Source organism: Lipotes vexillifer, unplaced genomic scaffold, assembly GCF_000442215.2.
Source record: "Lipotes vexillifer unplaced genomic scaffold, Lipotes_vexillifer_v1.1 scaffold450, whole genome shotgun sequence".
Taxonomy (NCBI): Eukaryota; Metazoa; Chordata; class Mammalia; order Artiodactyla; family Lipotidae; genus Lipotes; species Lipotes vexillifer.
In genome coordinates this window covers 463,095-473,381 of record NW_006794180.1, presented here as the reverse complement: position 1 = coordinate 473,381, position 10,287 = coordinate 463,095, and the positions used below count along the sequence as shown (strand labels likewise).

Below are 10,287 nucleotides of genomic sequence, written 5' to 3'. Positions count from 1 at the left end.
CGGGGCCGGGGCGGGTGCGGCCGCGGCGCGCGCGGAGCGCCCCCCGCCTGGGCCGCGGGGGCCCACGGGGCTCGCTGCGTCGCCGCCTCTCCCGGCGTCTTTAGCTCCTCTCTGTGTCTCGGTCTCTCTACCTCTCCGAAAACCCCTTTCCTAAAATGAATTCATTTGACGTGCCCACGCCTTGGCCGTCTCTCACCCCTGACAGGATAAAGTCTGAAGAAGCGCCTTTCTTTGCCAACCCGCGCCCCCCACCCCCGAGGCCGCGGCCGCACAGCTTCTTTACCCGACGTTTGCGTCTTCACTGGACGTGTGCGTCCCTGTGGTTCTAACGCAACGCTCTGGTCTTTACAGTTTTGTTTTCGTAGCTTCTCAGGCGCCCAGAAACCTCCGCCTTAACCTGCTGTGCGTAACCTCAGGCCGCGTGTACCCCAGCCCCGGTGCTGCCCTTCGTCTTCTCCCTGGAGCCCGGCGCCGCCCCCGGCCAAGCCGGGAGCCGGGGTGCCCTCGCCGCTTGGACGGCTCTGGTTCCCCCAGGGGAGCTGTGGTTCGGAGACTGGACTGCTCCCCGCCTCCTCCCGGCGCCCGGGGGACGTTTGAACCTCGGGTCCCCGGGCTCTCCCTGAGCGGAGGGCTTGCTGAGAGCCTTCCTGCCCTAGAATTTGGTAGTGGTGGCTTCCCGCCAGAGACAAGTCTCCGGCCTAAGCAGTGGGCGCTCTACCGTAATAGCCGCCCTGATATGATGGCCTCTGAAAGCCCTGACTTGTAAAACAGTCGATCAGGAAATCAGTTCGCTTGCATTGACTGCCTAGCTGGGGCGCACTCTGGGCCAGACCCACGATGAAGCAGGATGGAAACCCTAAAGCAGCGGTCAGATAGGCTGTGAGGCAGGTGGAGAGATTCTTTTCCTCCCCGTGATGAGGTCTGTGTATCAATGTGGGGTCTAAAACTTTCAAAACCTGAATGGAAACACAACAAAAATGGCAATTTCGGGGTGGAGGGTGGACTGATTCATCTTTTTCTTATCTGAGAACTGGGAACAATCTCTAGTGTTATATAAATGTATCATTTAAGGTGAGCTTGGAAATGGAGAGGAATTTGAAGCATGCAATAGGATGCATAAGCCTTTCTGAAGTGAAATTTGAAATAGGTTTTTGCCAGGCAATCCTTCTAATTATTTCTGTAGTATTTCTTTGTTTCTGAAGACTTTCAGGCAGGGGACCGGAGGCAGGAGAGAGAAATTCAAGCCAATTTGCATTAGAAAGAAACAGGGGGAAGAATTCCTAGGTAAGGTTGCTATGGCTGATATCTTAAGTGCACTGCTGGAAAGCATTCTAGCCTGTTAAGTAACACCTGAAGCCCCAATTCTGTTACGTAGCATTTCTTTCTTTCTTTTTTTTTCTCTTTAACTACTCTGAAACTATACAGAGTTACACGTTCCTCATTAATTTATGAGTGATACCAAAAGAATTGACTCAATCCAACAAGAATTTGAGCACCTTTCCTGTATGAGGTGCTTTGCTAAGAGCTGCAGAAGAATGGAAGGTGGTGGAACTTTGTAGTTAAAACAACAACAACAACAGTGGACTGATTTGTAAGGTGTAGATGCAGGTGTGCACTGCCTGTTCAATCTAAAATCATAAACAGTTGGGCTTCTCTTCATGCTAAATGCCATGTGTAGCCCCTGATAACTTAATCATTTGGCAATTTTATCGTGCCATTGCAGGTGGTCTGCATTTTAGTAATTCCAAAGTAAAAGGTTTTCTAATACAACTAAATAAGAAAGTACGTTTTCCTTAGCGTTTGCATTACCATTAAGTTAATGAAGTCAAAATCAACAAGAAAAATTAGATGATGATTTTCATTTCCTTTGGTTTCAAACTAGTGAAATCTTGCACAAAAGAAGACAGAGTCAGCATGAATAAATTTAATTTCTGGTGCTTTCCAAACTGTCTTATCTAAGTCCATTCTTTTGGAAGATAGATCCAGTTTCATGAAATCTTTCAAGCCTTCTTTTGAAAGATAGTTCCAGAGACCAACTTCATAAAACCTTTAACTGTAGATACCAGAAGCCATCAACATCATCATCAGCTTCCCAATTTTACCCTTGAAAACAGTTGTATTCTAGGGGACTTTTGGGGAGGGGACAGGCCTTTTTTAAAATCTGGCCAAAGCTAGGGACTTTATCCCTAGAAAAAATGCATACTCATTTAGAATGTTGTGTATCTTTTGGAGGATTCATGGTATCTTGCTTAAGAACAGGGGAAGTGGGACTTCCCTGGTGGCACAGTGGTTAAGAATCTGCCTGCCTATTCAGGGGACACAGGTTCGAGCCCTGGTCCGGGAAGATCCCACATGCTGCGGAGCAACTAAGCCCGTGAGCCACAACTACTGAGCCTGTGCTCTAGAGCCCACGAGCCACAACTACTGAAGCCTGTGCGCCTAGAGCCCATGCTCTGCACCAAGAGAAACCACCGCAGTGAGAAGCCCGCACACAGCAACAAAGACCCAGCACAGCCAAAAATAATAAATAAATAAATACATTTATTAAAAAAACAAAAAAAGAACAGGAGCAGTAAATAAGTCAGAAGGTAGGTAGATGGAGGAAAATGGAAATGAAGCAAGGATGTGGGTAAATCCACAGACTGTAGATATATTTTAATTTACTTCAAATGGAATAAATACCTGGCCTTTTGAGTGAGTGTTCTGTGAATGGGAAGTAATAATTGTATTAGTTGTAAAAGACTGAAGACAAATTAGTCCTATTAATTTTTTAGTTGCTCAAGATCAGCTTTTATCTTGAACATCATGAATCTCGTTTTTCAATTTTTCTTGTTCTTCTCAAGGAAAGTGTTTCTGAGATGATTTTTCTCTTAGCACTGATGCCTCATTCAGAACAGTTTATCACCTGCCAACTTTTCTAATATGGGAATGGTTGAGTTCAAAATTTGAACTTACTCTCACACAACACAAACTAGTAGTTCACCTTTGGGAAGGAGAGAGATATATTTATATTATATAATTACCATATTCAATGTGAACCACTGTGATAGCAGTGGTTGTGTCTTGGAGAGAGTTGGTTAGTATTAGGACAGCATTAAGAATATTTTGGACATAAATTCTTTTAAAAAGAAACAGTAACCAGTGGATTAACTTTCCTTTTTCTATCCCCAGGGCCAAGGAGCAAGCTCTCCCATCTCCAGCTCTCAGCTTCACAGATCAAGATTTCACTGAGCTGCACTAGACCTCCCATCTGGGGCCCCTGCCCCCTGCTCTGTGTGCTGCACGTTGGATCTGGGTAAGTAGAGGCCCCTGGAACTAGTAAAATGGGAGAGTGAGTCATAGGTAGTGATGAATTTTACCTGGACTACAAGATTTCTTAATATTTCCAGAAGCCTATGTCACGTAGCACTATTTGGAAGAAAATGGTAAGAAAGAGAATGCCAGAACCATCACGGCTTACTGTCTTCTTTTAACTTGGATCAGGACCAACTTAACTGATCCTTAGATATGAACCAGTTTTAACTTACCTTTGAGTGACAACTAGGTAACTGGTCACAACCCTAGAATGTCATTGATAGACATTAACTGGATTACTAAATTAATGGAGATCATGGTTTTAATCCAAGTTCTCTCCTTAACTAGGTATGTGATCTTGGTTAAGTAACAAATCAATTAAATTATTTGAACTTTAATTTTTCTATGTACAAAGTGTGTGTCATGGGATCAGTGGTTCTCAACTACTGTGTAGTTCCATGCATTTGATGGAACTGGAGAGTTTATTTAAAATATGTGTATACACTGGGTCAGAGATTCTGATTTAATTGGTCTGGGGCAGGCCCAGACATCTCTGTTTTTTAAAAGTCCCCCCACACCCCCAGGAAACACTAATGTCCAGCCAAGATTGAGAATCACTGGGTTAAATAAACGCTAAGAACTGATTCTAAGGTTGTGTAACCTAAAAGCAGTAAAATCTGCTTTTATGCATAGCTTGGCCCAGCATTACGTCCACTCCATGGTAACCAAGCCTAAACACGCCTTTCTAAGAAGCAGTCCAAATCAAGCACTTTAAATTTATTCAGGGAAGATGCTGTGCCTTCTCGTGGTTTCAATATTCCCACAGTGCTTTGCGAGTTTTCGGTACCTCGTTCGTTTTGATGGACTGAATTAGGTGTAACTCTGCCCATCTAAAATGATTAGCTGTTCCTGAAGGTCCCCAGAGACGATTATATCTCTCTTCTCTCGGTATCCATGCCAGTGTTTACTAGCCTATTGAAAGTTTCTCCTAGAGGTGATCTGTGACTTTCTGGGGTTGGGGAGAAGGTGTCAGCAAGGGATAAGGATGATCACATCGATCGTTGCTGAAATGTGAGCTTCTGTGTCCAAACTGAGATAAAAAAAATGATCCTCACACCTTCTCAAGTAGTTGTAGACTATCGAGTTACCAGAACTGAGATAAGAGCACATTGTTTACTTTCATCAGTTGTTGGGACCTAATCTTATTGCCATTACATTGTAAATTCTGTACATGTTCACACTTTGAAAATTATTCTTCAGTTTAGAGATAGGAGTTATTAAAGTGTAATCCGTGAAATTTATTTCTCTTTATCCTACCTTTTTTTTCCTCCCACTGCCCTTCGTATCCCAAAGCGCTTAGAAGAAGAAAAAAAACTGTGTATGTGTGACTGTCAGATCAGTAAAGGGAAATGGACCTAAGTTGACAAAAGATGGAAAGGCATTAAGAAGGAAATGTAAAACAAGGCTAAGGAGGCTCATGGATTGCAAGGAGCTACACTTAATTTCTTTTCTCTCTGCTATTGGTCTTAGAGCTGCTACACATTTATTCTCAAGTTTTCTAAACTTTAGGCAAATCGGATCCCACCTGCTGTGTGTTGGTAGATGTGGGCTTGTGGCCCATGATCCCTACGAGTTCCCTGCATCTTCCATACACAGTGCGTGGAGTGGTATCTTCATGGGTGAATTGGCAGCCTGGACATACTTGGTCTAATTCAGCATTGACCAATCCCAGAGCCCGACTTAATCCTAAATAATGTCTTAGGTTGGGGAGTATTTTCTTCTGGAGTGGAAAGCTACTGGCTCTGGGGCTCTTTACTTTTGTGTCTCGGAGCTGCCCTTACCTGGCGTCAAAAATGTGATGGAGAACCACAGATTCAGCTCAGCCCCGCACTCTCCATCCTCCTAGAGCTGGCTGCACTCAGAAAAAATTCTAAGATTGGATTCGTTTTATATGTTTATTGCTGATCATTGTTCCCAAAGATTTAGTAGTATTGGGCACAGGCTGTTTTGTTATTTCACAATTTATTCTTTATCTACCTCTTAAAATGAATTAAGATAGGAACAAATGTGCTAGAAAAAGATGGTTTTATCATCATAACTTTAATGAAAAACTTAATTCTTGCTAAACTCAAACACCCAATTATGTATTTATATATAAGCATTTGTCCTCCCACAAATCTAATTTTTGAAGCTGGTAAGTATAATCAGGGTTGGTCTGGTTATTAGGTTTTGGTTTCAATTATCATTAGTTTGCTTTTTAATCTTTACTTCCTCAAGGTAATTAGAAATGATAACATCTTCTTAACTGGTCCCTGTTTTCTTGAACACTTTGAACAACAGTCTCCAAAGCTAGCAGGGTATTTTGTTTCTTCCTTCCTTCACTTATCCATTCAACAAGTGTCTAATGAATTTCTGCTTTGCACCTGTCATCCTGTAGCTTTCATTTTTTCAAAGGCAGGAGGGGAGACAAAATAAAGAAGTAAAATACATTGTGAGTTAGATGGTGATACGTGCCATGGAGAAAAAGAAAGCTGGGAGGAAGGCAGTGGAGGAGTTGGTTGGGCAATATTTAAAATAAGGTGGCCTGAGAAGGTGACAGACTAGACCGACCCGAAGATGATTAAAAAAAAAAAAAAAAAAAGAATAGGTTATGGAGCTTTCTGGGAGTGGAGCTTTCTAGCCAACACAGTGGCCCTGAGGCAGGTGTGGGCCTGGCACATACACAAAACAGCAAGGAGGTCCGAGTGGCTGGAGCAGAGTGATGAGGGGGGGAAGTGGAAGGAAATGAAATCAGCAAAGAAAGGGGTGGCTGTGTGATGGAGTCTGGGAGGGTGGGGACGATCTTGTAGGGCCTTTTCCGTGCGATACTTGTACGGTGAAATGAAGATGCGGCTTCCTACCAGTTAGCCAAAACAACGGAAGCCCTGTGATCTCTGTTTCTAGTTTGTTACACCCTCTGGATGTTAACCAGTTTTTGTTTCCTCATCAAATCAGGCGATACCGATATTTCTCCTTGTGGTTTCCTCAGTGGATTCTCAGCTGGCCCCCAAAATTGAAATCAGCAAAAATTAGGGCTGAGTCAACAAAATTGTAATAAAAAAAAAAAAAAAAAAAAAGAATAGGTTATGGAGCTTTCTGGGAGTGGAGCTTTCTAGCCAACACAGTGGCCCTGAGGCAGGTGTGGGCCTGGCACATACACAAAACAGCAAGGAGGTCCGAGTGGCTGGAGCAGAGTGATGAGGGGGGGAAGTGGAAGGAAATGAAATCAGCAAAGAAAGGGGTGGCTGTGTGATGGAGTCTGGGAGGGTGGGGACGATCTTGTAGGGCCTTTTCCGTGCGATACTTGTACGGTGAAATGAAGATGCGGCTTCCTACCAGTTAGCCAAAACAACGGAAGCCCTGTGATCTCTGTTTCTAGTTTGTTACACCCTCTGGATGTTAACCAGTTTTTGTTTCCTCATCAAATCAGGCGATACCGATATTTCTCCTTGTGGTTTCCTTATCCCCAAGGTTGGCTCTGGAGTGGGATTCAGTCTTCCCATCTTTGCTTTCTTGATGCCCTGAAGATTAGGCTTGCCCTTCCTTTTTAAAGAATGTGCCACTAGTCAATAAGAAACAAAAATTGTCAGTACCAAAACCAGCAATCATGAGAGAAATTAATAAACTTATACAATGTATATCCTTGGTTTATACTGTAGTCCAGACACAAAGTGGTTGCATTGCTAGTGAATAGAATTTAGCCTGTGTGATTTCTTGGGTCCGCACATTGTTTTATAAAAATTTGTGTTGGTTTCCAACATTTAAAAATTAAGAAAGTTTTCATTAAAATACAGTTTCAAGTTCTCTTTGGAAATTGAATGTTCTATTTATATGAAGTTCTAGAATAAGCAAAAAGCTAATCTATGACGATGGAAATCGGAACTGAGGCTCCCTGACGTGGGGGTGTGGCAGGGATTGACTAGGTAGGGCCACTAGGAGAAATTCTGGATGATGAAAAGGTTCTGTGCATAGTAGTCTGAAATGCATGATAAAACACATTAAACCAAACACTGATCTGTGCAGTTCATTATATGTCAGTCGAACCTCAATATGAAGAAAGTTTGAAATGGAAGCCAACATTCAGTGAGAGCTGACTAGCAGTGACCACTTCAGACTTGGCATGTGCTCTTGAGATTGGCACAGACTCACCTAGTTCACTTCAATCATTGTCATTACCTACCTGGCCCCTGTAGGTGGTATTGGTTTCAATTATCAGTGGAGAACAAATCTGAAAGGGCCTGATAATGCATCACTGGCAGTGGAGAAATTATTACCTGCCTCCTCGGGTTGTGTGCGAAGCATGTAACAAAAACATAAACCTGGTAGCTTGGGTCCATCCATCTCTCAATTAGCGGTATTCTCAAATCTGGGATTCTCAGAGGTCTCTGAACATAAATCTCACCTTTCCTCTCAAATGTAAGGGTCGCCTATGTTTGCAGACTCTTCCTCTGAAAGTACAACAAAGTACCTTTCAATCCTATTATCAGCACTTAAAACTTACTTTTATTATGTTTGTTATGAAAATAATAGGATCTACTGTGGAAATCCTAGAAAGTACAGGCAAGAATAAAATAAAATTACCCACAATTCCAAACATAACCTCTGTTTACCATTTTGTGGTAAATGCTTTCACATTTTTCTTCATACATCTATATATACTTTATATTGAAAATACGTTTACTATGTAAAATTTAGCACACAATCACCCAATTTGCAAAATGAAAAAAAATAAGTGAAAATGAAAGATGACAGACTAAGCACAGGCATTTGCCTTCCCTCTGTCCTATAACTCTTTTTAAATGGCTGTAACATTATACAAATAGTAGGAAGAACTCTGAAGAGAATGGGATAGAGAAATGTTTGGAGGCAAGTTGCTGATGAAACAGAACCAAGATTTGGATCACCACCATGATCAGGAAGGACCACCAGGGGAGGGAGAGTGACCCTCTAGAAAGAAGCTCTGAGCATGAAGTCAGCAAGGACAGGGAGCAGGCATAAGCAGGGGGGCCTGAAAGCAGAGAGACTGGGAGTTGGGCATTGTAGAGTAAACCCTTTCTGTTTCTGGCATTTGAAAAGAGAGGTGCCCCTGGCCTGAAGGCCAGCTTTTGCCTCCTCATCCTGAAGTCAAGCTACACAGCATTGTAAATCAACTGTACTTCAATTAAAAAAATAAAATAAAAATCTAAGGACTATCAAAAAAAAAGAAATAAAATAGCTTTAAAAAAATGTGAGTACCCTCAGTGATTAAAAAGATATTGTTTCCATACAACAAAAACATAATTCTATAAAGAAAAAGTATAATTAAAAAACAGGCAAAAAAAGGATCTTGAAAATTTTAAAAATAATTACTAAAATAAAAATTAGTTTATTAGAGCAGCTGAAAGATAAAGTTTAAGAAATCTCCTGGAATGTACAATGAAATGTCAAAGAGATGGAGAATATATATGCTAGAAAAGATAAGAAACATAGAGAAATAGTCCATTAAGTCCCAATTTCAGCCTATTGGGGCTCTAGAAGGAGAAAACAAAATGGATGGGAGGAAGTTGACAAAAAAATACTAGGAAAAGATTTCCTGTAGTTGAGGAAAAGCATGAGATAAAAATGATCCATCAAATGAATGGAAAAATATCTATATAGAGATATAATCATTATAAAATTTCAGAGTCAAGGATACAGAGAGGTTCCTAAAAGTTTCTGAAAGAGAAAATAAAGTCACTCAAGATTGATGTAAAGCTTCTCATCATTGAACTGGATACTAAACTACAGTGGAGCAATGCCTTCAGAGTTATGAGGGAAAATGATTTTGAACTTAAAATTCTATTGCCAGTAAAATTATTAAGTGTGAGAGTAAAATGAAGACCTTTTCAGATCTTCAAAGACTCAGGCAATTTACTTGCAAGTACCCTTTCTGAAACAGTTACCTAAGGATGTGCTCTATTAAAAAGAGAGTAAAAAGTAAGAAGGAGGAACATGTGAAATAAGAGTGTTACTCCCCAATTGCAATCCTAGGCTGGCAGCTTTGTACCAGGCTTAGAAAGAAATTGATACAAATTAAAACAAGTAGTCAGTAAACTCCAAGAAGAATGACTTTAAGAAGAGCTAAGTAATTTCTGTTCAACACATAGAACCAGTAATGAGCTATATTCACATAGTTATAATAACAGGACATCCAGCAACCTGGAGAACTAAACTGAGTCATACAGACCTCCCTTCAGTACAAACATACAAAAATAAAGAATAAAACACAATGACATGTTTAAATAAGTAGTTAACTTTAAAATAAAGACTGCCAGAAGAATGCAGGAAATGGTTTAAAAGAGCGCTAAGTGCAAGCTTATACTCAGCACAACCATAGCAGTTTCTCTGGGGGATACAGATCCTGGGGTGTGGGGATGGGATCATGCCATTTAAATCTGGAAGGAAGACGTGACCTCAGGCCCAAGGAGACAGGGAACCTCTTCTCACCTCCCTCCCATTTAATATGAGCTCACAATTTTAAAAACCTACAAACCACCATAAGGGAGTATCAGCAAACAAAACAAATAGAAGAATCAGATCCCAAAGAATTGAAAATAATAGAAATATGTGAAAAAAATCATAAGTGTGTTAAAAATTATTAAAGGAGTGGGCTCCCCTTGTGGCGCAGTGGTTGGGAGTCCGCCTGCCGGTGCAGGGCACACAGGTTCATGCCCCGGTCCGGGAAGATCCTACATGCCGTGGAGTGGCTGAGCCCGTGAGCCATGGCCGCTGAGCCTGCGCATCCAGAGCCTGTGCTCCACAACGGGAGAGGCCACAGCAGTGAGAGCCCCGCGTACTGGGAAAAAAAAAAAAAAAACGTGTGAAGTAGAAGCTGGCAGTGGTGTCGTTTAATAGGTGACAGAGAAAGTCCTTCCTGGCTGGGGAGGGACTGTGTCTGTCAAGCCATTATTGCCACCCCCACCCCCCCGCCCAGAA

General features: G+C 41.8%; 1 protein-coding gene across 2 annotated transcripts in view; it reads left to right on the top strand.

The window, feature by feature from the left end:
• Window positions 1-3,168: 3,168 nt before the first annotated feature.
• SLC26A5 (solute carrier family 26 member 5) overlaps window positions 3,169-10,287 on the top strand; it is a 47,209-nt gene continuing 40,090 nt past the window's right edge. For both annotated transcript variants that reach the window (XM_007467056.1, XM_007467055.1), the window contains exon 1: window positions 3,169-3,295. The gene's annotated coding sequence lies outside the window, so the exon portion shown is untranslated. The remainder of the gene's footprint in view (window positions 3,296-10,287) is intronic.